Source organism: Sarcophilus harrisii, chromosome 2 (assembly GCF_902635505.1).
Source record: "Sarcophilus harrisii chromosome 2, mSarHar1.11, whole genome shotgun sequence".
NCBI lineage: Eukaryota > Metazoa > Chordata > Mammalia > Dasyuromorphia > Dasyuridae > Sarcophilus > Sarcophilus harrisii.
In genome coordinates, this window is record NC_045427.1 from 499,248,341 (window position 1) to 499,275,975 (window position 27,635).

At 35.4% G+C, this 27,635-nt stretch overlaps 1 long non-coding RNA gene across 2 annotated transcripts; it reads right to left on the reverse strand.

Moving 5' to 3' along the window:
- Positions 1-272: 272 nt before the first annotated feature.
- On the reverse strand, positions 273-27,520 carry LOC116421827. 2 transcript variants are annotated; one of them, XR_004232374.1, is made up of 3 exons: positions 27,415-27,520; positions 15,992-16,332; positions 273-497 (listed from the first exon to the last, which is right to left on the reverse strand). It is a non-coding gene; the product is annotated as an uncharacterized LOC116421827 (long non-coding RNA). The 2 variants fall into 2 exon arrangements; XR_004232375.1 differs by having other exon boundaries at positions 27,280-27,516.
- Between the last annotated feature and the right edge of the window lie 115 nt (positions 27,521-27,635).

Here is a 27,635-nt window from a genome sequence, read left to right on the forward strand (position 1 = left end):
AATTGATCCCAGGAGTGAGGTAAAGAGCACCATCACCAGAATGGTCTTTTAAAGAGAAAACTCTTACAAAGGGGATCCAAGATGCCTAGGCCAGATACCAGAAAGATTTAAATTCTAAGAATGTTCAGTGATTGAGGGTTTTTATCCCTCAAATCCCTTAGGATCTTAACAACCAATGTAATAGGGAATTGTTAGTCTGGACAGTTTTCTTTTCTGCATGGCCAGGGGGATCAGAAGGGAAAGGAGTAGCAGTATTTTGCAAATAGAAAAGAAACCCTAGAGAGTAAAGGATTGAGCTCATATAAGAAGTGACTTTAATGGTAGAAAGGCAGGAAGTAGTAGTGATCAATAGCAGGGTCTTCTTTCTGAAACTGTTTCATGGAAGGTCAGCTGGTTGTGACTCTTAGACCATAGATGCCATGAAGTAATATTGATGTGGTCCCCAACTTTATCCTTTGACAGAAATACAGGAATGCTAAAAGACTCCTGTGACAGCTCTGAAAAAAAAAAAAAAAAAAGACATGTTTCAAAAAGTAGTTTGGGTGATTAGGCAAGAAAAGTGGTGCAAGCTGAAAGATTAGCATGATGATGGTCCCAAACAAGGTGGCAGGTTATCTTTAAAAAAGACTGAAGGGGCACTCCCTGGATTAAAGAATCCAATGAGAATGAAGGATAGAGACTCCTTATCTTTATCTCCATCTATTCCTTCCAAAGTAGGAGAACTACTTAGATAACTCTCAGATAACTACCCTTTACTATACATCTCATTCCCTTAAAATCTGGCAAGAATAATTAGGAATGCAGAATGATTCTCAGGCTGACCTTTCCTCTGGAAATGTTTGATGTTTGATGTTTGGTAGAATTCACTTGTGAATCCATCTGGCCCTGGAGATTTTTTCTTAGGGAGTTCTTTAATGACTTTTTCAATTTCTTTCTCTAAAATGGGACAGTTTAAATATTTAATTTTCTCTTCTGTTAACCCAGGCAATTTATATTTTTGTAAACATTCATCCATTCCAGTTAGATTGTCAGACTTGCTGCCATTATAGTTGGACAAAATAGCTCCTAATTATTGCTTTAATTTCTTTTTCATTGGTTGTGAGTTCACCCCTTTCATTTTTGATGCTAGTGATTTGGTTTTTTTCTTTCCTTTTTCTGATGAAATCAACCAAAGATTTATCTATTTTGTTGTTTTCATAAAACCAGTTCTTATTTTTGTTTGTTTGTTAAATGGTTTTCTTAGCTTCTATTTTATTCATCTCTCCTCTGAGTTTCAAAATTGCTAATTGGTATTTAATTGTTTTTAATTTGTTCTTTTTCTAGCTTTTTTAATTGCATGCCTAATTCATTGATCTCTTTCTCTATTTTATTTATATAGCTATTTAGAGAGAAATAAAATTTCCCCTAAGAACTGCTTTGACTGCATCCTATAGGTTTTGGTATGTTGTCTCATTATTGTCGTTTTTTTGGATGAAATTATGAATTGTTTCTGTGATTTATTGTTTGACCCACTCATTCTTTAGAATTAGATGATTTAATTTCCAATTGATTTTTAGTCAATCCTGGCTCTTCATTGAATATTAATATTATTGCATTGCAGTCTGAAAAGGAAGCATTACTATTTCTGCCTTTTTACATTTGATTATGAGGTTTTTCTGCCTTAATACATGGTCAGTTTTTATGTAGGTGTTATGTACTGCCAAGAAAAAGGTATATTCCTTTCTATTTTCAGATTTCAATTTTCTCTAGAGGGCCATCATATCCAGATTTTCCAGGATCCTTCCTTTTTCATTTTGTGGTTAGATTTGTCTGATTCTGAAAGGGGAAGAGTAGTTTTGCTGTCTATTTCTTCCTGTAACTGGCTTAAAATCTTCTCTATGAATTTGCCTGCTCTACCACTTGGTGCATACACATTTATTATTGTTACTACTTCATTATTTATAGTACCCTTTTTCAAAATGTACTTTTCCTCCTTATGTTTATTAATAAAATCTATTTTTACTCTTGTTTTATCTGAGATTAGAATTACTACCCCTGATTTTTTTTTTTTTTTACTTTAGCAGAAGCATAATAAATTCTATTCCAGTCTTTTATATTTATTCTGTATGTCTCTCTATGTCAAATGTGTTTCTTGTAAATAACATATTGTAGGAGTCTGTTTTTTAATCCATTCTGCTATTCACTTCCATTTTATGGGAGAGTTCATCACATTCACATTCACAATTATGATTATCTCTGTATTTCCCTTCATTCTATTTTCTCCACTTTTTTTTTTCCTGAGACAATTGGGGTTAAGTGGCTTGCCCAGGGTCACACAGCTAGGATGTATATAGTGTCTCAGACCAGATTTGACCTCAAATCCTCCTGACTTCAGGGCTGGTGCTCTATCCACTATGCCACCTAGCTGCCTCTCTGCTGTATATACTTTTGTCCTTTCTTTCTATCCTGTCCTCAGTGGTGTTTTTTTTTTTTTACCCCAACCTATCTACTATCTTATCTCCTATCAATCCTCCCCCCTTTTCTTAGTAACGTTTTGTTAACCCATTCCACTTACTATCTAATTTTCCATCAATCCTTCTTCCCTTTTCTTACCTTTCCCCCTAATGTTTTTGCCCTCCCTTCTATTCTGTCCCTCCGTTTTCTTTCCCTATTTCTTTTCCTACTTCTTTATAGTTAAACTTCTATGCCCAATATATATATTTCCTCCTGTTTACCTTTTTATGATTCTCTTGCATGCTATGTTTGTAGATTAAATTTTCTGTTAGTTCTATTTATTTATTTATTTTTTGCTGAGGCAATTGGGGTTAAGTGACTTGCCCAGGGTCACACAGTTAGGAAGTGTTAAGTGTCTAAGACCAGATTTGAACTCAGGTCCTTCTGATTTCAGGGCTGGTGCTCTATCCACTATGCCATCTAGCTGTTCCAGTTCTGTTTTTTTCAGTAGAAATGATTGAAGTCTCTTACTTCATTAAAGCTCCATCTCCTTCCCTGAAAGGTGAAGCTGAGTCTCACTTGATAGTTAATTCTTGGTTGAAAACATATTTCCTTTGCCTTCCAGAATATGATATTCTAGGACCTCTGATCTTTTATTGTAGAAGCTGCCAGATCCTGGGTAATCCTGACTGTTGCTCCTTGATATTTTAATTGTTTTTGTCTGGCACCTTGCTGTCTTTTTTCCTTGAGATGATAATTTGGGAGTTTTGCAACAATGTTACTCAGGGTTTTTCCTTGTGGGATGTCTTTCCAGAGGTGATCAGTGGTTCCTTTCAAAGAGTATTTCCCCCTCTGTTTCTAGAATATTGGGGGCAGTTTTCCTTAATGACCTCATGTAGAATGCTAACCAGGCTCTTATTTTGGTTATGGCCTTCAGGTAGGCCAATAATTTTTAAATTGTCTCTTCTGGATCTATTTTCCAGATCAGCTATTTTGTCCATGAAGTATTTCACATTTTCTTCCATTTTTTTCATTTTTTAAAGTTGTTTGATTAATTCTTGCTGTCTCACAAAGTCATTAGTTTCCATTGCCCTGTTCTAGTTTTTAATGTGTGATTTTCTTCAGTTATCTTTGGTATAGCTTTTTCTATTTGATTTATTCTATTGTTTTCTTCAGACAATTTTTTCCTTCCTTTTCCAACCTGTTGACTCTCAGGCATACCTCTCATTTTTTTTCGTATTTTTTTCTACCTCTCTTATTTGCCTTTTAAAGGCTCTTATGAGCATTTCTAAGAATCCTCTTTGGGCTTGAGACCAATTTATATCACTCTTTGTGATTTCTTCTATGGACATGCTGTCCTTGTCTGAAGTTATGTGTATTGGGAACTAATGTATTCCACATTATTTCTTGACCAGTGTCAAATTGTATTGACAATTAACACTTTGTAATATAATTTGAAATTTGAGACTGAGGATCCAAAATGGCAGAATGGCATCAGAAACTACTCAATATTTCCCAGTTTCCCTTGAAAATCTCATAAAAATAAGGCTCTGAACAGATTCTGATGGAATGAAACCATCTATAGCTCAAGATATATTAGAAGGGCTTAAAAGGTTAATTTTTCTGGGGTAAAAAGTGTGTTCAACCCAGCTCAGAAGATATCTGGGAAAACTAGTGAGAAGGTCATTAATCATAGCAGATCAGCAACTGAAATCTTTGATCCTGGTTCAGGAGCAGAGGTCCTTCAGTCTCACCATAGAAGGCAAATTGCCAGCCCCAGGAAACCAGATTGTTGCTTGGAGAGAGCAGATATAGTACTGTGAGTAAGACATTAGGAGCCCCAGTGCTCAAAGCCAAGGTTCAGAGCTGTATAAGAACCTTGGGTTAGCACCTCCTAAATCTGAGTTGCAGAACCCAATCTTAAAAATCACAAAATAATAAAGAAGAAAGAAAAAAATGAACAAGAAACAGATTATAACCTTAACAATAGAAAGTTGCTATATTTACAAGGAAAACCAAAACACCCAACTCAGAAGAGGACAAAATGCCCACATGAGAAATCACAAAGGGTGACATGAATTGGTCTCAAGTTCAAAGAGACTTTTCATATGCTCATAAAGGATTTTAAAAGGCAGATAATAGAGATAGAAGAAAAATTGGGAAAAGAAAAAATATGAGAGAGTCAATAGCTGGGAAAAGGAAGAACAATAATTGACTGAAGAAAACAATTCATTAAAAAACAAAATTGTCCAAATGCAAAAAATAAAAATCCACTGAAGAATATAACACCTTGAAAAGTAAAACTAATCATGCTGAGTAAAATGAGCAGGACCAAAAATACATTGTACACAGTAATAGCAAGATTGTGGGATGATCAATTATGACAGACTTGGTTCTTTTCAGCAGTTCAATAATCCAAGGCAATACTAATAAACTTTGGATGGAAAATGCTATCTGCATACAGAAAAAGAACTATGAAAACTGGATGTAAATCAACAGAAACTGTGTTCACTTTTTTTTCCTTGTTTTTTTTTCTCCTCTTGTGCTTTTTCCCTTTTGTTCTGATTTTTCTCACCCAACATGATTCATAAGGAAATACGATTTTGAAAAAGTGAATGTACAAGTATAACCCCAAAATGCTGTAACATGTAACTGGAGAAAATAAAAATTTAATTAAAAAGAAAAGAAATCTAAGATTATAAGCTGCATTCCTTCACATTCTTTATTGAGTCTTTTGATATTCTTGATCTTTTGTTCTTCCAGCTAAATTTGGTATTTTTTTTCTTACACTATAAAACAATTCTTTGATAGTTTGATTAGTAAGACAATAAGTATATTAATTTATTTAAATTTGACATTTTTATTAAATCAGTTAAACCTGAGCAATTAATATTTCTCTAGTTGTTTAGATCTTTGTGTAAAGGGTGTTTTGTAATTTTGTTCATATAATCCCTGGGCTTTGTCTTTTCAGGTAAATGCTCAAATTTTTTATTGTCAACAGTTATTTTAAATGGAATTTTGCTTTTTAACTATTCCTACCGTGTTTTATTGGTAATATATAAAACTGTTGTTGATTTATGTGGATTTATTTTATATCCTTTGCTTAAGTTGTTGCTGAATCGTTTTTAGTTGATTGTTTTAAGGTTCTTTAAGTATACCATCATATTATTTGCAAAAAGTTATTTTCTTTCCCATTTTTATTCCTTCAATTTATTTTTTTCTTTTTTTATTGCTATAGCTAGCATTTCTAACACAATATTGGTGTTATCTACCACATATCTACCACAATAGTGATAATAATGGACATCCCGGCTTCACTCCGATCTTACTGAGAAGGCTTTAAGCTTATTCCTATTAGAGATAATGTTTGCTCTTGGTATAGATACTACATATCAGTTTAAGAAAGGCTCCACTATTCCTATGCTTTCTATTGTTTTTAATAGTAATGGGTTTTATAGTTTGTCAAAAAAAATTTCACATCTGTTATAATCATCATGATTTTTGTTGTTTTGTTATTGATAGGGCCAATTAAGCAGATAGTTTTCTTAATATTAAACCATCCCTTCATTCTTGGTATAAATTCCACTCGGTTATAGTGATATATAATACATATATATATATATATATATATATATAATAGATATAATCCATGATACATTCATATTGTCTCTTTTCTATTATTTTATTTAAAATTTTTTATTTTACATGTAATATATTCATTAAAAAAAGATCTATAGTTTTTGTTCTTCTGGTTTAATATCAAAACCATGTTTGTGTCACAAGAGAAATTTGGTAGAATATTTTAAAATAGTTATATAATATTGGAATTGTTCCTTAAATTTTTGGTAGAATTCATTTGTAAATCCATATGATCCTGGGTATTTTTTTTAAGACAGCTCATTGAACATTATTGTATTTCTTTTTCTAAGATGAAGTTATTTAATTATTCTATTTCCCTTTCTGTTAATTTGGGCAGTTTATATTTTTTCTAAATATTAATCATTCTAGCTGGAAACTGAATGGATGCCCATCAGTTGGGAAATGGCTGAATAAGTTATGGTATAAGAATGTTATAGAATATTATTCTGTAAGAAACAATAATGATTTCAGAAAGGCATGGAAAGACTTACATGAACTGATGCTAAATTAAGTGAGTAAAATCAAGTGAATATTGTACATAGCAACAAGAAGATTATGCAATGATCAATTATGATGGATGTGGCTCTTTTCAACAATGAAGAGATTCAGGGCAGTTCCAATAAACTTGTAATAGAGCTATAGCATCCAGAAAGAGGACTATGGGGACTGAATATAGATCACAACACAGTATTTTCACCTTTTTTATTGTTTACTTGCTTTTTGTTTTCTTTCTCATTTTTTTCATTTTTGATCTGATTTTTCTTGTGCATTCTAACTTCAGTGAATTTTTGTAGTTGGCCAATTCTGCTTTTCAAGACATTATTCTCCTTATTGGATTTTTGGGCCTCTTTTATCATTTGACCTAATCAATTTTTTAAGGTATAATTTTCTTATTTTTTATTGTGCCTTTTCCAAGCTGTTAACTCTTTTTTGATGATTTTCTTGCATCACTAATTTCTCTTCCCAATTTTTCCTTTACCTCTCTTGACTTTTAAAATCCTTTTTGAGCTCTTCCATGGCCCAAGACCAATTCATATTTTTCTTTGTGGCTTTGGATATAGCAGTTTTGACTTTGTTGTCTTTTTCTGAGTTTTTCTTTTGATATTCTCTGTCACCATAGCAGCTTTCTATAGTCAGGAACATCTTTTGCTATTTGCTTATTTTCCCAGGCTATTTCTTGACTTTTAACTCCATCATAAGGTAAGGGTCTGCTTTTAGAGTGGAAGGATCACTGTTTTAAGCTTCAGTTGTTGTTGTTTTGTAGTTGTTTCAAAGATAATTCTGGGAACCTGTAGTTTTTGATCTAAAGATAGGTATGTTTCCTACTCTCATGTACTATGATCTGGTCTGTTAGAAACCATAAGCACTCTTTTTGCCTTGGAATTTTGGCAAGGATCCCACATCCCCCGTGACCAATAGTTCTAATGTATTAGTGGTCTGCCTAACCTCAGGACTGTGGCCCAATACTGTTACCCAAATCCAAATATAGGCAATGCAACAGAGTTCTGCCCCAACTGTCCCAATGGAAACCCTATAAACTTATGACCAGTTGTCTGATCCTCTTAATGTTTGTGAGCTGAGAAATTTTGAAATTGCCAATGTTGCCACTAATTCAGTCCCCCCAAAGCTTACAGCAGGTTTGCTAAGGCGCATCCTGTGCTGAACTACACTTCACTCTTAACACCAATGCCACAGGCTTTTCCTGTTTTCCTAAGTTCTTTTACCCCATCATTTTGTGGGTTCTACTGTTTTAGAATTTGTTTTGAGGCATTATTTAAGATTTTTGGAGGAGTTTGGGGGAAAGCTAAGGCTAGTCTATGCCTTTTCATCTTGATTCCAACCCTTTCACAATACCACTATTCTTTCTATGGAGGTGAATAGCATTTTTCATCACAAATCCTTCAAAATTGTCATGGATTTTTATGATGCTGAGAATAGCTAAATCATTCACAATTGATCATCCTACAATATTGTTGATATCCCAAAATGAAAACTCCCTGTAATATTTTAGTCAAATTCCAGAGCTTTGTGGTTGAGAAAATATTACAAGCAGCCAAAGAGAAAACAAATTCAAATATCAAAGTCAGTCAAGTGGCATAAGCTTTGGTAGTTTCTTTATTAAATGATAGGAAGGCTTGTATTATGATATTCCAGAGGGCAAAGGAGCTAGAATTACAACCAAAAATCACCTACCAACCAAAATTAAGTATAATCTTTCAGGGGAAAAAAAATAGATATTTAGTAAAATAGAGAACTTTCAAGGATTCTTGATGTTAAGACCAGAGCTGAATAGAAAATTTGACTTTTAAAAGGTAATTTTTGTTGCATTATGGTCTTAAAGGAGTGCATTTGATATTTCTACTTTTTGGCATTTGATTGTGAGGTTTTTATGCCCTGCAAGATGGTTGATTTTTATGAAGGTGCCAAGTACAGTTGAGAAAAAGATATACTTTTTTCTATTCATTTTCCCCAGGGTTTATCATATCTAACTTTTCTAAAATTCTGTTCATCTCCTTGACTTTTTCCTTATTTATGGTTAGATTTATCTAGCTCTGGAAAGAGAAAGTTGAGGTCCCCACTAGTATAGTTTTACTATTTTCTCATGTAATTCATTTTAACTTTTCTTTTAAGAATTTGGATATTATACCATTTGGTGCATATGTGTTTAGTATTGATTTTTCATTTTCTGTGCTTCATTTTAGCAATATATAATTTTCTTGCTAGTCACTAGGTTTATTTTTTGCAAATGATATATTATTGTGTGGTGTTCTCTTCTTTAAAATATATGATGGTTTTCTGGGAGCAGGTTTCTTGGGGAGGTTTTCTGGAGGTGGCCTTAGTTTCAGTCCCAAGTAATAATCACTCCAAATACTGCCAGCTGATAAAATCCAAATGTTTATTTTCTCCTTCCTTGGGTCCGGGTAGCTTTCTTAGAGGCCTCAGCTTTCCTTGGTTCCGAGAGCTCTCGTTTCTAGTCTTTTGTCTCTAGCTCAACTCCGAATGTCTCCAGGCAGCACCAAGGTGAAAGTTGGAATGAATCTGTCTTGCCTCTGAAAAAGGGCTTCTGGTTCTCCCAGAGTGCCTCTGTGTGTGTCCCAGAGTGCCCTTTGGCCCTGAGAGCTTCTTGCTTATATGAGCTCTCTAAAGGTGTGAACACAAGCATTGTTTCTATCAGTTCCACTTAGATAATTATTGTCTCTATCAACTCTAATGAGTTTACACTTTGTAAGGATTCCAACATTATTGGATTTTAATTTCTATATCATACTGCTAACTGTGGTGTTCTTTTCTTTTTCTAAAATATATGATGGTTCTCTGGGAGCAGGTTTCTTGGGGAGGTTTTCTGGAGGCAGCCTTCATTTCAGTTCCAAGTAATAATCACCTCAAAGGCAGCCAGGGATTTAAGTACAGTCTTTTATTGTCTCTTCCAAAATAGCCTGGTTAGTTTTCTTAGAGGCTTATCTCCTTCCTTGGTTCCAAGAGTTCTTGCAGCTTGTCCTTTGTTGCCTCCAGCTCCCTCTGAATCTTGGTTCTACTCCTCTGAATCCTTTGTTCTGCCTGACTGCAATCTCTAATTTGTCAATCTCCCGAACTGAACTCTGTGTCAGTCTTCCGAACTGACTCCACTTACTCAGCTCCTTTTTATGCTCTTTTAGAGTTGTAAACTCAAAAGTTGACTCCTCCTCCGAGAGTGGGATTATGGGAGATGTGAATCTCAAATTGAATTCTGACTTGTGAATCTCCCAAACTCGTGAACTAATGTGTGTGAGCTAATGTGTGAACTCTCAAAGGTGCAAATCCAAGCACACAAGCATTGCTTCCATCAATTCCAGTGAGTCAACACCTTGTTTCAAGTTCTAGTCCATAACAGCTAACCACTTCCATTTTATAGGTAAGCTCTTCTTATTCCCAATCACCGTTATGATTACCATGCATTTCTTTCCATTCTATTTTCTTGTTTATCTTTTTTTATCATATCTTTCCTCTAAAGTCTTTTTTTCCTTCTGAGCACTGTCTTCTATTATCTGATATTTGACTGGTTTCTTTATGGCTATTTAAAGTATTTTTGTTTTGACATAGAAGTTGTGAATTTGGTTGTAATATTTCTGTTAAGCTTTCATTTTGGGATCGCTTTCAGGTGATGATTGGTATTCTTTTAATTTCTATTTTATCCTCTGTTTTTTAGAATGAAAGGGCACTTTTTCCTTGATATCTTGAATGTCTTTAGTCTCTGATTATGGCTTTCAGAAAATTCAATACTTCTAATTATTTCTATTCAAATCTATTTTCCAATTCAGTTGTTTTCGTAATGATTTCACAGTTTCTTCTATTTTTTCATACTTTGAATTTTGTTTTTGTTGTTTTGTGATATGTCATGGAGTCATTAGATATCAGTTGCCTGATTATAATTTGTAAGTAATTGCTTTCTTTAAGTAAACCTTTGTACTTCTTTCCCAATTTGGCCAATTCTATTTTTATGGTGTTTTCAATGTTTTTTGTGCCTCTTTCATCATGCTGTTGGTGAGTGACAAAAATTATCTTTTCGTTTTTTTAACCACTTTTCTCTACCACTCAATTTTGAAAATCAATTTTTATCTCTTCAGCAATTTTTATTGGATTTGAGTCCAATTCAGTGTTTTGAGGTTTTGCTCTTTGCTGTTTTGATTTTCTCTTCTGAATTTGTTCCTTTAGCTTTCCTATTATTATCATTGAACTATTTGTAGTCAGGTTACTTTTTTGTATTTACTTATTTTCTACCCTATTAGATTTTGAACTTTATGTTAATATGGTACTGTCCCTAATATAGTGAGAGGGACAGTCTCAAGATGTAGGCTTTTTCACATTGTTTTCAGAATTAGTTCTAGAGACTTGAAAATTTTTGGTGCTTCCAGGGTTATATGATACAGGGAAAAGAGTGGTTATTTGTTCTCTTGGTCTGCACTTTGGTCCTTATCAAGGAAAAGCCCTTGGCCTCTTGAATTGCAATCAGTATTTCTTCTTAGAGTCCTGATTCCTTAACACCAAAACCAAAATTATCTCTCCAGGCTTCTGCTCCCTTTTAACCAAAAGTATTCTTTTCTTCCCTTATGTGTCAGAGGAGGATATAATTGAGTTGCCAAATTGCATCTGATTCTATATCTAATATTAACATAGACATCCTCAATCCCTTGTAATCTTTTTCTGACCAGTTTCTAGATTGCCATCTCTGGTTTGAAAGCTTCTGATACTTATACTGCTTCTCTTGCCACCACTGGTGGGAAGTGGAAATACCACTGGTGTTTTATTCACATGGGCTCTGGACCATTCTCCATCTCCGTGTTACAAATTTCTCTTAAGTTGTCTTGTCTTCTAAGTTGTCTTGAGCTAGAAGAATGTCTCATTCATACCTTTTGTTGATTCTGTTGTTACAGAATTTGATTTGGGTCATTATTTTAAAGTAGTTTAGGCAGAAAATGTTGGAAGAATTCAGCTAAGTTTTTACTGTTCTATCATGGCTCTGCTTCAAAAATCCCTAGTCAGATCATTATTTAAAAAAAAAAAAAAAAAATATATATATATATATATATATATATATATATATATATATATATATGAGAAATCCTCAATATCCTTGATTTCTGGTACTATTCATAATTAAACACATAATATAGATCACAAAAGGTAAAAGTAAATTTGACTTGTGTGAAATTAAAAAAGACTTTACATACATATTGTGAAGTTGGTCTCTCGAACAGAGCTCAGGAAATAATTATAATAAGGGGAATATGATGAAAGGCATTTAAAGATATATCTATGTCCAGGATCCATTTTACTTATTGTTTTACTTCTTTAAATTGCAGAGGAAGCCTGAATACTGACATCTATGGAGGAACAGCATGAAGACTCCATAAGGATAGGAAAAATATGGAAGCTGTTCAGTACCAGAGGCATGAATTTCCTTGGGCATGTGCTTTCTACACATTCTACACTCACTTCCATTGTACTTGGTGCCCATTTTTTCCCATAAACATTAATCCAAAGGGCATCTCAGATTTGTGAGGGATATATATATTTTAGCAATAGTTTTTTTGCTATGCCATCTCTGTAAATGTCTTTGCTTTGGGCTAATTGTGTTTATTAGCTAACTATAATGGAAAGCCCATAGAGAAAGCTCATGGATTGTTTTGCCTTTTGTTCTTGTATTTTCAGCACTAAGTAGTGTATCTGGAGCATAGCATGTACTTAGTTTTTGGAGTAAGGACTTATAGACTATCTTAGAATTTTCAAGTAGCAATTGACCTCTGGAAACCCAACCCAACTTATGAACATAATTGCAAATCAAAGAGGAAGCTAGAGAATATGCTGTTAAAAAAAAATAAAAAGGCAAGAAGAGCTAAACTATTTTAATCAAATGGGGAAATATTTCCTTAAAATATCTCTGTTAAAAATATAATTTCTAAGATATTGGAATTATGAGATTTTTGTTTGTTTGTTTGTTTGTTTTTTAGCACAAAGGGATATTCCAGAATGGAATGGAACTGACATAAATATACAAGATTAAGATTCAATAACCAGTAGTGTTCAAAGGACACAGTTTGATAATTATATAAATAGAAGTCATTATCATTGTAGCTGACTTTTCTATAACACTTTTAAAGTTTTGAATACTTTTCTGTGTAATCTACTTGATCCGCATAACAGTCCCAAAGGGTTTATATACCGCTTAATGGGAATCACTACTTTATAGGAATAGGAAGAGAACAGAATTAATTTTTATGAAATGAAAGGTAAGAGTATACATAGAAATAATTGGAATTTAAGCGGACCTAGAATTATCAAATTCTAAATTATGTCAAAACAATAATTATTGAAATGATTTTATGTTCATTGTTCAGTCATTTCAGTCATGTTCAATTTTTAGTTGACGCTATTTGAAGTTTTCTTGACAAAGATACTGTAGTGGTTTATGATTTCCTTGTCCAGCTCACTTACAGTTGAAGAACTGAGGCAAACAGGGGTAAATGACTTGCCCGGAAGCACACATCTAATAAATGTCTGAGGCTAAACTTCCTGAGGTTGAACTCAGGAAGATGAGTTTTTCTGACTCCAAGTCCAGCACTATATCCAGTGTGCTACCTAGCTGACTATAAACATAAGAGTTTTTTTTTTTTAATTGAAAAATCTGGAATGTATAAATGAAATTTGGAGGACTCAAAATTTAAAAGTTTTCTGTGAAAACTAAAATAGTTTGAAAGAAAAGTTTACAACCACATTCTATAATTCACATCACATTAAGTTCTGAATGACTAAGTGAGTATTATATAAAAGATAATGTTTTTTAATTGAAAGACAAATGGAACCTTAAGAGCAATGGTTGTGGGATAAATTATAACCACACCAAGAAGAAAGAAGTTATCAGAAGATAAACTAGATAATCTTGATTATGTAAAATTGACAAGCATTGGCATAAACAAAAACAATGTTAACTGCAAGAAGAGAAACCATAAAATGGAAAAAAAGCTCTTTCAATGAAATATAAAGGTCTAATAATCAATACATATATGGAATTGACACAAATTTTTAAGAATAAGAACCATTCTTTAATACTTCATGCTCAAAGTATAGCTCTGTTTTTTAAAAGAAATGTAACTCATCAATGACTATGGAAAAAAAGTTTTCAAATAAATAGGAACAATGCAAATGAAAACTGTGATGAATAATTATGTCGCTATGGTTTTTTTCTAACATCTTCCCCAATCCCTATCTTTAGAATGAATTCACTGAGTATTAAAGAACATATTTATTTTGATGGGGGAACCCTGATACTATTCTGACTTTGGGGGGAACTCTTGAGAAATTCTACTTGAACTCTTGCCTCAGTGATAGACCCACTCCAGGACTACTCCTACTTAGCTAGAACTTAAGTGGTCTCATTTAGCTGGAGACCTACATTTTTACTGATCTAGATCTAGATCTCTATTGAGCTGAAAATTAGCTCAGAACCACTCCCAATAAACTATCCCATTCTACTGGAAATCTAGGTCTGGAGGCAATAATTTCATTCAATTGAAACTTCTATTTCAATGAAAAGACATTTTCTTTTCAGCGTTAACCCCTCTTTATCTCTCTCACCTACTGTCAGGACCTGGCAGAAGGTCCAAAGCAGATTGCTTTGCTTCCAGGACCCTGCCTGCTAAGAAGGCATTCTCTTCTCAATGTCAGTCTCCATTTCCCTAACAGTACCTTGAAGAGGGACAAAAGCAGGAATCAGGCCAGGCCAAGGGACCTCTCCTTGGCAGCTGAGAAGAGACTCCCTCTTCTCAGTGTTACCACCCCTCTTTATCTCTCTGCCAGAATTTCTCTACACCCCTTGTTTATCTCTCTCTGCCAAGATTCTCTGCTAGGAACTTTCTCTCTGTTGGGACCTTGCCACTGAGGAAGTCAGTCTTCCTAGCAAAGGCTGACTTCTCAGGGCCAACAATAAACTTTTTGCTAGTCTAACTTTTTGGGTTGGTGAATTCCTTCATGAAGAACTTCTGCACTGACAGGAAGAGGTTCCCACAACTTTCTGCCCTGCGCCAAACCTCATTGATTTAATTTATAGAATTTTTTTACATCCACATTTCCAGTAACAGATACTGGAACGTAAGCTTCGATTGTTTTCAAGGTGATCATTCTGCAAATGTTTGCTGTGAGCAGTATAATACAAGATGACCAAATGTTCTGCCATTCTCAGGGAGCTAGAACAGTGCTTAAGAGAGTTAACACATGGTCCAGCATGGGGTGCCCAGGAACAGGAAATTTTTGAGGAACACTCTCATTCTTATTCTGTGCTTCAAAAAGACAGTGTGCTGACATTGGACTTAGGTGTTTGGATCTTCAAAAGAATAGACTTGTGGGTTTTGAGAGCCACAAAAGCCTTAACCGAGCTCCAGGCCAAATCTGCAGAAAATGAAACTGATACCCAGAGAAGGGACATGGCTACTTCAGAGTTTCACAGCTCATTCCATGAAAGAACTTCAGACTCCTCTCCCTTTTGCCGTTGCTTTTGCTGTGGCTTCCCAGGACAAGTCATCCCTGTACTTGGTCGGGCCCCTGCTGCTGAGAATAGGCTTGATTGGGCTTTCTCCTGAAAGTTCTATGTTGCCCACTTCTCCTAATTTGGGCAGAAATGTAGTTTCAGTCTCCCACATCCCTATGGCATTTCTCATGGTCCTCACATGGGTATATCATGCAACCCTGACAAATTTGCCTTTCTTTGAATTGCCTCTAGAAGAGATCAGGGCTAAGGAGAAATTCTGCTTCATAAAAAATTAGGATTGGGGCAAATCTAGGAATGAGTTTTCTGGATTTTATTTGAGGCTGGGAAGAAATCTCTTTTCAAGAAACCCTTAAAAAGAGAGAAAATGCAACTATACAGCATTGTTCCCTACATTTTAAGACTGATTTCACATCCTGAGACTCCTGGGAGCTCAGTAGCCATGAGGGTTTGCAATGATGTAACAGTTATGTGATTTCTGGGGTAGCTTATAGTGTTAGGGAAGGGAGGAAACCAGGGACCAGGACTGTTGTGTAAGAGGCTCAATGCTACTCTGCCTGGCTGAGCTTCTAATGCCTTTAATCCTTTCAATACTGTGACACCATAGGATTATTACAACTACATCTGCCCATTAAAGGATCCAGGAGACACAAGGCTGCTTGGATGTGACTCCCAACAGAACTAAAACATGGCAGATGCCGTAGACCCTACTATGGGTTGTCAACAAGCAGTTCAATGCTGTGCTCTCTGTGGAATTAGATGTTAATGTAGTGCTGGCCCTGGAAGCCCTAAGGATTGTATTCAAATCTTGCCTCAGGCAATGTCTATGGGATCCTAGGCAAATCAATTTGTCAGCCTCAGTTTTCTCCTCTATAAAATAGGAATAAAAATATCACTTACCTCAAAGGATTGTTGTAAGTATCAAAGAAGATAATACTTTAAAATGCTATATAAACATTGTTATTATTCTTCTGAGAGGGTCTAAAGAGCTGTTAGTTTATCTTCTTTGACTTCCTCACAAACTTCCACAGCAAGCTAGGCACTGATTTGCTTATCTGTGATGATGATCCTGTTCAAGGGGCAGATCCAATGGTAGTTTTCCCCTTTTTGCTCCTTTAGATAAACCCTAGTTGGCTGAAATTCAGCTTAGTTTCCTATTTCACTGCCATTCTTATCATGGACCTGACATGGGTATAATAAGCAATCCTGATCTATTTGTCCTCTTGGATTGACTCTTGTTCCTAGAGGAGAAAAGAGGATCTCAATTACAAATCAAAGGAGAACATATGATAGATTAAAACTTGACATCTAAACTATTTAAGGAATTATTTAAAAAGCTATGTTGGTCATTCATAGTCCACAATAAATGGTCAAATAATTTGAATAGGTTTTTAAAAAATATTATTGATGATTACTTGAAAAATGCTCAACCTCCCTAATAATCAAAAGAATAAAAATCAAAATAAATCTGAGGTATCACCTTAAACTCACCAAATGTACAAAAATAAGTAACAACAAAACTTACTAATGGCAGTATAATGGAGGAATCTGTACACTAATTCACTGTGGGTAGAATTGCAAATTTGAATGTTTTGAGAGAGCAATGTGGCAAAACACAGTAAAAGATAAGAAAATTACTATACCTTTTGACTGAATACTTTTGTTTCATGGAATATATCTTGAAAATGTTAGTCTGAAAACACACATATACATACATATACACACACACACACATACACCATACTTACATATTTATAGAATTACATGTAATCACAAAACAAATAGGAAAACAGGAAACAACCTGACTTTTTAACTTCTGGTACCTTACTGCAGTGAAGGGACAGTTAGGTGGTGTAGTGCACAGAGTGCTGGATATGGAGTATCTTTGCCAAGAAAATCCCAAATGGGTTCACAGAGGGTTAGACATGACTGAAATAATTCAGCAATAGCAATAACAAGAAGAAAGACTCATATTAATATTCTGTATGGTGATGATCTGGAATTGGGTGCAGTCTTTTATATTTCTGAGGCCTTGTAGGAGAAAAAAGCCAAAGCACAATTAGCCTATTCCTTCTTCATTCAAACTTGTCTCACATTCTAATCACTTGTGACAGCAGGATCTAGAGCAAAGCTTCTTTAACTGACTGTGGGGATCATGAAAAACTTGGCAACAGTAAAGGTTTCTAAACACAATCACCAAAAATTAATTCAAAATCAAACACATAATGAATCTGAGGTGTTTCTGGCAGCTTGCTCAAGATGTATGGTGCAACTTCATTTCAGCCTTTGTTCTGAATACACATCACGTGCACTATGTAAGCACAAACGCTGCCAGAAACACCACAGCTCAGACACAAGTGGGGGTCTCAGGCAAGAAGGGACCACAAGTGGAAAAAGCTCAGGAAGCACTGATCTAAGGTAGACATCAAAGTGGCTGAAAAAGTGGAAAAGGTTGTGTAGTGTGAGAAAGTTGTGGATTTGAGAGATTCAAGTCTTTGAAACAGCACAAATATGAATATTGAAGGATCCCATTATACGAGCAAAAGTTAGCAAGGACTCAAGTGAGCTGTGTGCTGAACTCTTTGAGAGTGGATAGTGCTAATGGAAAGGTAATGGGAAACAAGCAATCCTTCAACTTCCCCTCTCCCTCCATGACCAGGGTGATAAGGAACTTATGAGAGATGATACAGAATGGTCAGGGAACTGATGACATTTGATAAGAGTCAGAAAGAACTAGGTGAGGAAGAGGTCCCAAATGAAGAGGAGTTCGTTAGTTATGAAATAGGAATTCTACAGGACAAAGCGGGAGAGGTGGGCAGGGAATAGAATGGAATGTGAGGGTAGTGGGACTTAGAAAGATGTGAATGCATCAGAGAAAATGGGAACTTGAGTTTGGGAAGGGATTTGTTATGCCCATAGGCAGTAAAGCAATTATCATGGAGAGGAAGAGACTAATAGGTAATAGGAGTTTGCTAGATGTTGGGGGGGAAATTAAAATTTTCCCACCTTCAATAAGAGAGATTGAGGCAGAGGTCTGAGCCAGTGGCACTTTATTAAAAGACCCATAGTCTCCTCTAATGTAGTGGACTTCAGATCTTCCTTAGGATCTAAAACACCACCTCCTTCCAGGGCCCTGTTTTTATAGGGCTAGAAGTCCAATCATGCCAGAACAGCTATACCAAATATAGAACAATTCCAGTGAATAAGCAATATGTCAGCAGAGTCACAAGTTGGGTGAAATAAGGAGTATCTGCACATAAGATGGACAGGCTTCTCCTTAATTTGGACAGGAGGAAATGGTACAAGTTATCACAGTCAGTGACCTAAATGGTCATAGCATGGTCGTCTACTCCTATTGGACAAAGGATTGGTCTGGAGCTATAAAGATATTTTGGGGAACTTCCCATGTATTTGTTACCTCTGCCAAGTTGGGCTTGGTCACCATCCCAAGGCAAAACAAGGGTGGATGGCTTTTAGTTAACCTTTTATAATTAGGCAAGTGAATATAGGATTTGCAGCTCACAACTGGGGTCTTATCTATACAGAACTTTGATATGATTCTCTCAAACTGATTAATATTGATTGGAATAGAATTGGAATCCAAAATGAATTGGTTCTCTCAATAGGTATTAGCAGTGATTATTTAGGGACAAGTTGGCAGATGATTAAAATATAATCTTAACAATGGCTCTACCAAGATGATTTAGGTCAAAATGCAGCTCCATTCTCTTTTACTGACAGACTACCAATGACCCTGACTTTGAGCACTGCTCTATCTCTCATGAAGATATATTTAATTTTCATCTATTCTCTTAAGCTGAGTTAGTTTGGAGCTGGGAGTTGACTTAGCATGTTATTTATAAAATTAGGGGAGGTTCAGGTTCTATCTCATACAGATTTAAGAAAGAGACAAGGCTGATGTTGGAGACTTATAATGCTCATGGTCCAAAATGGTGTAAGGTTCTCTGTTCCTAAGGCCCTGAAAAAAAAAAATTGAAAGTCCAGATTGCTTATTTCTTTTGTATTCTTGAGACTAATTTTCTATCCTAAAAGTTCTTCCTTTCAAACCTGAGATCTGATCCAACCTGGCTTGTCTGCTGAGGCTTCCCTACCTCTTGTCCTTTCAAAATCGCAGTGCCATGGGTTGATTATAATGACTTTATTGCATGTGGCTAAGAGACTATGATGGTTGTTAAAAACTCAAGGTTATCCAGCCATGAATCCAAGTCAACACTCTCATCTTTTCCCTCACTTTTTTTCATCTCCATGCTTATAAAACTTGAGCACTTGACTTATATGTATTTATTTCACTCTGTGTTATATATATTCCAGGAAGACCCCCAGAATGAGGAATACAACATAGCAGGCAGCAGACCAGGCTGAGAAAGCTACTGTTTCATATGAACAGGTCAGCCATGACTCAGCTTCTTTTTCTCCTTGAAATGAGAGGGCCAAAGACAAGGGTTTGGGATCCTCCTAGGTAATGCTCTTACTAAGATGTGCATTGATATGCAGGGTTATATGAAGACACTTGCTAGAAAGAGATCTGAAAATACTTTCTCTTATACATCCTTAATGTAAATCTGTTTTGCTTAGAATCTAGACTCTGCCTTCAGGTTCAATCCAATAAGCATTTTATTAAACATCTTTTATGTGGAAATACTAGAGACACTGCAATATAATGAAAAAGTCTACTGTACATTCTATTGGGAAGATTCAACGTGTAAACAGAAGTGGTTAAGGACATGATTGAAAACAATAAAGGCAGTGATAATTAGGGACCTCAGGAAAGGCATTCTGAAGGACACAGCATGTAAGCTGAGTCCTAAAAGAAAGCAGGGATTTCCATTTCCCTGCTACAGCTTTCACTAGCCTGACAAGTGTAGTATGTAACCATGACACATTTATCTTTCATTATATCAGTTTTCGTGCTGGACAACACAAGGAGAGCAATAGAGCAAGCCATAGCTACTCTTCTTCAACTCACTCTTTTCTTCCTCTTTTCTTCCTTTTTCTTTTTTCCCCTTTTTTCTTTCTTTTTTCTTCTTTTCTTTTCCTTTCCTTTTCTTTTGTCTACTTTCCCTTTCTTTCTTCCTTTCCTTTCTCCTTTTTCTCCTTTCTTCTTCCTTTTCTCACTTTCTTCCCATTCCTTTTCAAAAATTTCTGAGCCTCCCAGTTTTCTTAAGGATAGCAGCCTTCGTTTTTGTCTTTTCTCCCAGGTTCCATTAAATCCCGGAAATTATAATTACCAAACTTTATCAACCTCTACATAGCTCTTGCTTTTCCCATAATTTTTTAAATTGAGGCTCTTTGTTTTTACATCATATTCATTTCTGAGTAAATGTGTAACATTGACTAGCCTGTCCCTCACTGATAATGTTCCCTTTGATTGTAGGGAGTATTGCCCGGACCCAAGTTCCATTTAGCCACTAACAGTCAGATTAGCTTTTGCAAAGGAATATTTATTTCAAAAGGTATAATCACAGCAGCCTAGATATATTAGCTGAAGTCACTGGAGTGAAAGTAAAGTCAAAGCAAGTCAAGGAAAATAGTATAGGGAGAGACCAAGAAAAGAATCTCAGGAAACAACCATTTTAAAGGGCCAGATAAAGAATGTGGAATCTGGAGAGATAAAAAGGGGGTAATTTGTGAGATGAGAAGAAAGCCAGGAAAGTGTAATATTTCTGGAGATAGAAGGCAGGATATTTCTTGGGGTATCAGTTGGGTTAACAATGTCAAATTCTATAAAAATTATCAAGGAAACTGAAAAATATGAAATATTTTTGGATTTGGTAATTCATAAGTAATTTGTAATTTTGAAGAGCAATTTCACTCATTGAAAAAGTGGTAAATAAATCAGATTGCAAGATAACTGAAGAGAAATGAAGTCAAGGCATAAGATATAGACAATTTTTTAATTAGTATTTTCATTTCAGCAACAAATCATTAAATATTAAGTGCCTCAATAGTGAATGATAATAGTAATCTAGTGTTTGAAAAACACAAAGATTCCAGCTTCTGGGATAAGAACTCATTATTTTACAAAAATTGCTGTGAAAACTGGGCAATAGTACAACAAAAACTAGGCACTGACCAACACCTAACATTTTATTCCAAGATAAGGTCGAAATGGGTTCATAATGTATACATAAAGGGCAATACTATAAGCAAATTAGAAGACCAGAGAATGGTCTACCTCTCAGATCTGTGGAGAAGCAAGGAATTTATGGCCAAAGAAGAATTGGAGAACATTATAAAATGCAAAGTGAATAATTTTGTTTATAGTAAATTAAAATGCAGCCAAAGTTAGAAGGGAAGCAGAAAACTAGGGGGGAAATTTATATCCAATGTTTCTAAAAAAGGCCTCATTTCTAAAATGTAGACAATTGACTCAAATTTATAAGAATACAAGTCATTCCCCAAATGATAAATATCAAAGGATATGAATAATTTTAAGATGAAGAAATTAAAGCCATTTCTAATCATATGAAAACATGCTCTAAATCATTACTGATAAAAGGCAAATTAAGGCAACCCTGAGGTACCACTTCATAGTTCTCAGATTGGCTCAGATATAAGGAAAAGATAACGATAAATGTTGGGAGAGGATGTGAGAAAGCTGGAACACCAATACATTGTTGGTAGAGTTGTGAACTGATCCAATCATTCTGGAGAACAATTTGAAACTATTCCCAAAGGGCTATAAAACTGTGCATGCTCTTTGATTCATCAGTGTCTCCAAAGGGTCTGTATATCCCAAATAAATAATTTTTTAAAAAAGAACCCACATCTGCAGCCCTTTCTGTAGTGACAAGGAACTACAAACTGAGTGGATGCCCATCGTGAATGTAATGGAGTATTAAATATTCTTTAAGAAATGATGAGCAGGCTGATTTCAGAAAAACTATACAGACTTACATGAACTGATGTTAAGCATAAGAGGGAAGAACCAAGAGAACCAAGATTATGTAACAAGCAACTGTTATTTACTTGTCTATTTTCAACAATGAGGTGATTCAAGGAATTTCCAGTAGACTTGGGGTGAAAAGAACAATTCAAATCCAGAGAGAGAACTATGGAGATTAAATGTGTTTTGAAGCATACGATTTTCACTTTTTTTGTTGGCTTGCTTTGTTTTCTCATAGTTTTTTTTTTCCCCCTTTGGTCTGATTTTTCTTATGCAGCATAATTAATGTGGAAATATGTTTAGAAAAATTGCACAAATTTAATCTATTTTGGATTACTTGCTATCTAAGGAAAGGTTGGAGGAAAAAGAGGAGAAAATTTTAAAACACAAGGTTTTGTAAGGGTGAGTGTGAAAACTATCTTTGTATATAATTTGAAAAATAAAAAGCTATTATTTAAAAAAAAAAGGGGGGAAAGGAACCAAAAATATTAAGTGCCTGTTATGTGTGAAGTATTAAGATATACAGACAAAAAGAAAATAATTTTTATTGTCCTTCAGGATTTTAGACATAAATACAGATAACTATAGCACAAGGCAAGGAATGTTATCAGTCCAAACAACGGATAAGACAAAGAGCTAGAATGATGTTTAAGAGGGAAAGAGTAGTCATAACTGGAAATCAATCAGGAAGGAGCTATTATATGAAATCTTAATTGAAACTTAATTGCTTAATAATTTTTTTTCTTAATTCATTTGTACATTTGAGTACCCTCTCTCTGATGATTGTTTCCAATTCATCCTGCATGTAGCCTTTTTGTTGATGGGTTGTTGGTTGAATGTTATCCCTCATTCTTGAAGAGGACCAAAATGACATCACTATGTTGAGTCAATTTTACATTGTGTCTGACTGTAGCTGATTAGACCAATGAGAGCTCAGAATGCTTTGCCACGGGTTGAACACAAATAGTTCATGTGAACATATGGGGTGGGTTCTCAAAATCTGCGCATTTCACATTTCTTTTGAGCTACTTCAATTCTGTTTTTGCTCATAAGAGCACAGCACTGTTTTGATGTGAGTGTATCATGTTGGATGGTCTTTTGCCTTTCTTTAATTATTTGCATTTTGTCTCCTCCATTAAGATAGCACCTTGAAAGCAAAGTCTCTTTTATCTTAGCACAGTGCCTGGCATATAGTGGTGTTTAATAAATGTTTATTGATTAGCTGATATTCTGAGGAGTATAATCACTCAGGATTTAGGGAATGGCTTGTGCAAATGCATACACTTGAATCATTATACTGAATGTGGGGAATAGCTAGTAGTCTAGAGAGGATGTGTGCCTGCAATCCAGGGTGCATGCAATTAGACTAGATAAATAGCTTTGGGAGTTAACTGTATACAGAGAATTGCTGTTCTCTGGAATTGATAGATGATAGATGGCAATTGATTGAAAGATGACCAAGATAGATGTTAGAGAGACAAGAGAGCCTGTAACACAGGGTCTTGAGGGACAAGGTATTTGATTGAAATCCATTGTTGTTTGTCTTTGTTTTCAAAGAAGACTGTGATATAAGGAAGGTGATATCCTGTCTTGCAAATGATTTAGATTTTAGTGAGGGAGGGCTGGGCAAGGGCACCTGCCTCCCTTTTCCTCCACAACCATTTGGGTCTGGCGGCCAGATAGAGATCAGGACAATTGGAGATGGCCCAAGATGAAATGGGAGACTTCAACCTTTTTTAATAGATAAAAAAACAACAAAGAAGGCTGAGATCAGTCAGACAGGAAAAACCCAGGGAAGAGAAAATACGCCTGAGGACAGTGTGGTTCGCCACATTAGGAATTGCAAAAAGCTCAGAAATAATAATACTTACATAGCACTTATTGTGTACTAGGCACTCCACTAAGTGCTTCACAATTGTTATCTTATTTCATCTTCACAATAACCATGGGAGGTGATGCTATTATTATCTCCATTTTACAGATGAGGAAGCTGAGGGGAGCAGTTTAAGTGATCTGTCAGTGTCATAGACTTCATTTGAACTCGAGTCTCCCTGACTCCAGGCCCAAGGCTCTATCCACTGTATCTAATTGGAAGGATGAAGTCTCAATAAAAGCTTTGAAATGAGGAATAAAGAGACTGTCAGTAACCTTAAAGTAGTTCTAGCAAAATAATGGGATTAAAAGCCAGATTGAGCAGGACCAAATGATTGGGAGAAATGTAGTTTCTTAAATGTCAGATGATATTGGTATAGCAATGTAAGTTTATAGGTGAATTGAAATAATAAATGTTTATTTTAATGGGGAGCAAATCCAACTTCCTGCTACTGGCTATGATTTCCACAGCTCTGAGCTTTCAGATTTATAGAAACATGGACACAATTTTTTTCTGAGCTGGGCTTTGACTTGCTTGTCTCAAAGTCTATTATTGTTGCTGGACTGATGGACAAATTTCCCAGTTCTGAGTGATGACTTTCAGCCCTGATATGGGTTCTAAGGTTCTTTTTTTTTTCTTTTTTCCTGCTCATGGTTCATTTTTAGTATCTTCTTTACAAAACATCTAATAGCAGGGGCCCACCTTAGTTTAAGGATATTCCATGAGGGCCTCCAGGCTGAGAATGCATTGCCTCAGGATACTATCCAAATTGTAGATGTAATTGTCTATTGTGATGAGTTAGTCAACAATCACCATCCTAGTTCCCTTCTCCTTTGGTCTCCCATTTTACAACCATACCCTTCCACTGTTTTGAGTGTAATTTGCTCACTTAACCATTTGTTTTCTCAAGAATTAATTTTTTTGACTGGAAAAGACATATGGCTTTTTGGACACCAAATAGAAATTAAGGAGGAAGTGCCGGGCATGAGTAGAAGAAGGGGAGTGTTGATGACTGAGGATTTGAGTGCTAGTGATTCAAGTCAAAGTGGATTCTTTCTGTTCCCAGGACCCTTGAAGAACCAATAAAAATGACATCACTATTTTTTTCTCCTTTTTCTCTCCTTCCTTCTAGAGAGAAAAGGCAAAACAAGAGCAAGTTAGACGAGAAAGCTAAATTTCTGTTATTCTCAGTCCAGTCCAGCTACCCTAGTTTCCTAGTACTGAATAAAGAAGTCCCAAAATAAAGAAAGGAAAAGCCTTCACCCCTTTCATACATAGTAGTTTTTTTAATGCTATATTTTGAGAGATTATATTGTGGCTGATCAGAATGTTTGATGTAAGGAAATAAGGTGATTAAAATAGAATTACTACTTAGAGACAGAATATGTGGAACTTACACAATTTGTCTCAGTTCTCTCTTTTTTTTTGGCCTACAGCACAAAAACTGAAAACCAATTGTTTGCTTCCTATAGAATAAATAATGATAGAACAATTACAATGAGGCATCTTTAGGGACATGAAAATTACTTTGTTAAGCAGCACTCTGAATGGTATTTTACTTTTCTCAGTGGAGAGTGATAAGCAAAACAATATTCAGGAGGAAAAATGTTAGCCTCTTGAAAAGTGAATAACTTTATCAGTAATATTTGTATTCAAAATAAGGAACCATGTTAATAATGTATTGACAATTCTTTGTTTACTAAAGGCCTCCCCAGATGTTCTTTTGAAAACAGTCACATTTTTACTTATTCTCTTTTCTAGATGTTCATTTAACTGAGAGTTCATAGGATTTAGAGGATGAAAATAATCTAGTCACAAAATCCTTGATTTAGAGGAACCCTCAAAAGTCATCTCCTCTAACATATAAAGAAAGAAGCTCTTCTAAAATAGTCTCCCCACATGATCATACAGTCACTGTCTAAAGACTACCAGTGAAGGGAAAACTACTACCTCTGGCAGCATCCCTATTCGCCCTTTAAATAGACTTAAATAGCCTAATTGGTCTTCCTTAGACCAAACCAAAATCTCTTTGCAATCTGACCTTTTGCTGAAATGAACTTGAAAAAGGCAGCCGATAAACCATAGAGATAATAATTATCCTAATTTTCATGAGATACACTCAGTTTAGGATACCAAAAATTCCTTAGGCAGGTTAGGTTGGATTCTTTTCTCTTTCCTTAAGTTGCCTATACCTAGGAAACCCAATTAGAACCTTTCTACAAGGTAGAAAGTCCAGGAAAAGGAAGGAAAGCATATTTCCTATATTAAATACTAGAGATGGATAGTAGTTAAAGTGTGAATAGCTTAGGGTAGCCCTTCCCCACTATCCATCTTTCTGGATAAGAAATTTTATATTGTTTGTATTAGTGAGCACTCAATAATATTCGATGGATGAACCAATCAGTCTACAATAAATCCAAGTCCCTTCATTGAGGGTTGGAAAGATTGAATGATCAGCTAAGGCTCATGTGAGTAGTAAATATCAAAACTATGGCTTGAATCCATACCCCTTATACCAAAACCAATGATTCTCTCTCCAACAGGATCAATGATGAAGTCTGACTATAGGACCACTTTGAAGCCAGAGATCGAAATTCCAGGGAATCGGAAAGGGAGTCTTAGGAACAGAAGAATACAAATGAAGTTACAGGTAGGAAGAATGGAAAAATGATTTTTAAAAAAGTGAGGAAAGGGAAAGATGAGAAGGAAAGAAGAATTTAAGAAGAGAGAAAGTGGTTATTAAAAAGTTTGGATAGAAAGTTTGGGAAAGAAGGGAGATTGCTGAAAAGATAAAAGTAATTATCTGGTAGGAGTCTGGGAAAACAGACTAAAAAGGCAGAGGGAAGAGTTGCCGAATTTTGAAGCTATGCCATATGACTTGGTTGAATATCTTGAGAGGGAAAAAGATCTAGATGTAAGTTTCTCTGCAACCTTTTAAAAATAATGGCTGGCCAAAGATGATGGTATATGACTGTAACCCCAACACATAATAGGAGTTTTGGAATTCTTCACTGCAGTGGGCTAAGCTCAGTGAGTGTCAGCATCAAGTATTAGAGAGTCCAATCTTTAAAAAGAATTAAAGAAAAGAATGGTAGGATGGAAAGAAGTACCAGGACAGAAAAGGCATAGAACTGGGATGAGGAGGGGCCCTGAAACCTACCAAATATAAACTTTGCTTCTTTTACCTTTCTGCTAGCTCTGTCCTCTGTAAATCAGGGTGATAGTTGCTCAGAAATACCGTTTGTTTTGTATGCTACTAATGTTTATTTAAAAGTTATTTTGGATTGTATCCTAGAATATTTTAGCATTCTCAAGTCATCTTATCCACACACAGATACTCTTTGGTTTATTTGACTTCTTGACTTTCAATCTTAGCTTCTGGATACCATTTCTCCCAAAGATGATCACCTTTATTTTGTGTCTTCTGTAAGATCCTTTGTCCCAGAACTTTCCAAGTTCACAATTACCAGCTCCTATCACTGAGTATCTGTCAATCCATCTCTCTTTTAGAGCCATAATATTTTTATTTTGAATTTCCATCACCTGTGACGTAAAATGGTCCCAGCAAACACCAGGATTCAGATCTCCAGCTAGGTGACAGTTGATGGGCATCTCAGAATTCTAACTTTTTGAAATAATGATTCCCAACCCTTCCTCAGCTCATTCCAGATTCAGACCTGTATCTCGTCCCTTGGTGCCAAGGTCCCAGTCTTCAGACAACACTTAGGATCCCCAGATCCACTGATTTATTTGCTAAGCAGAAC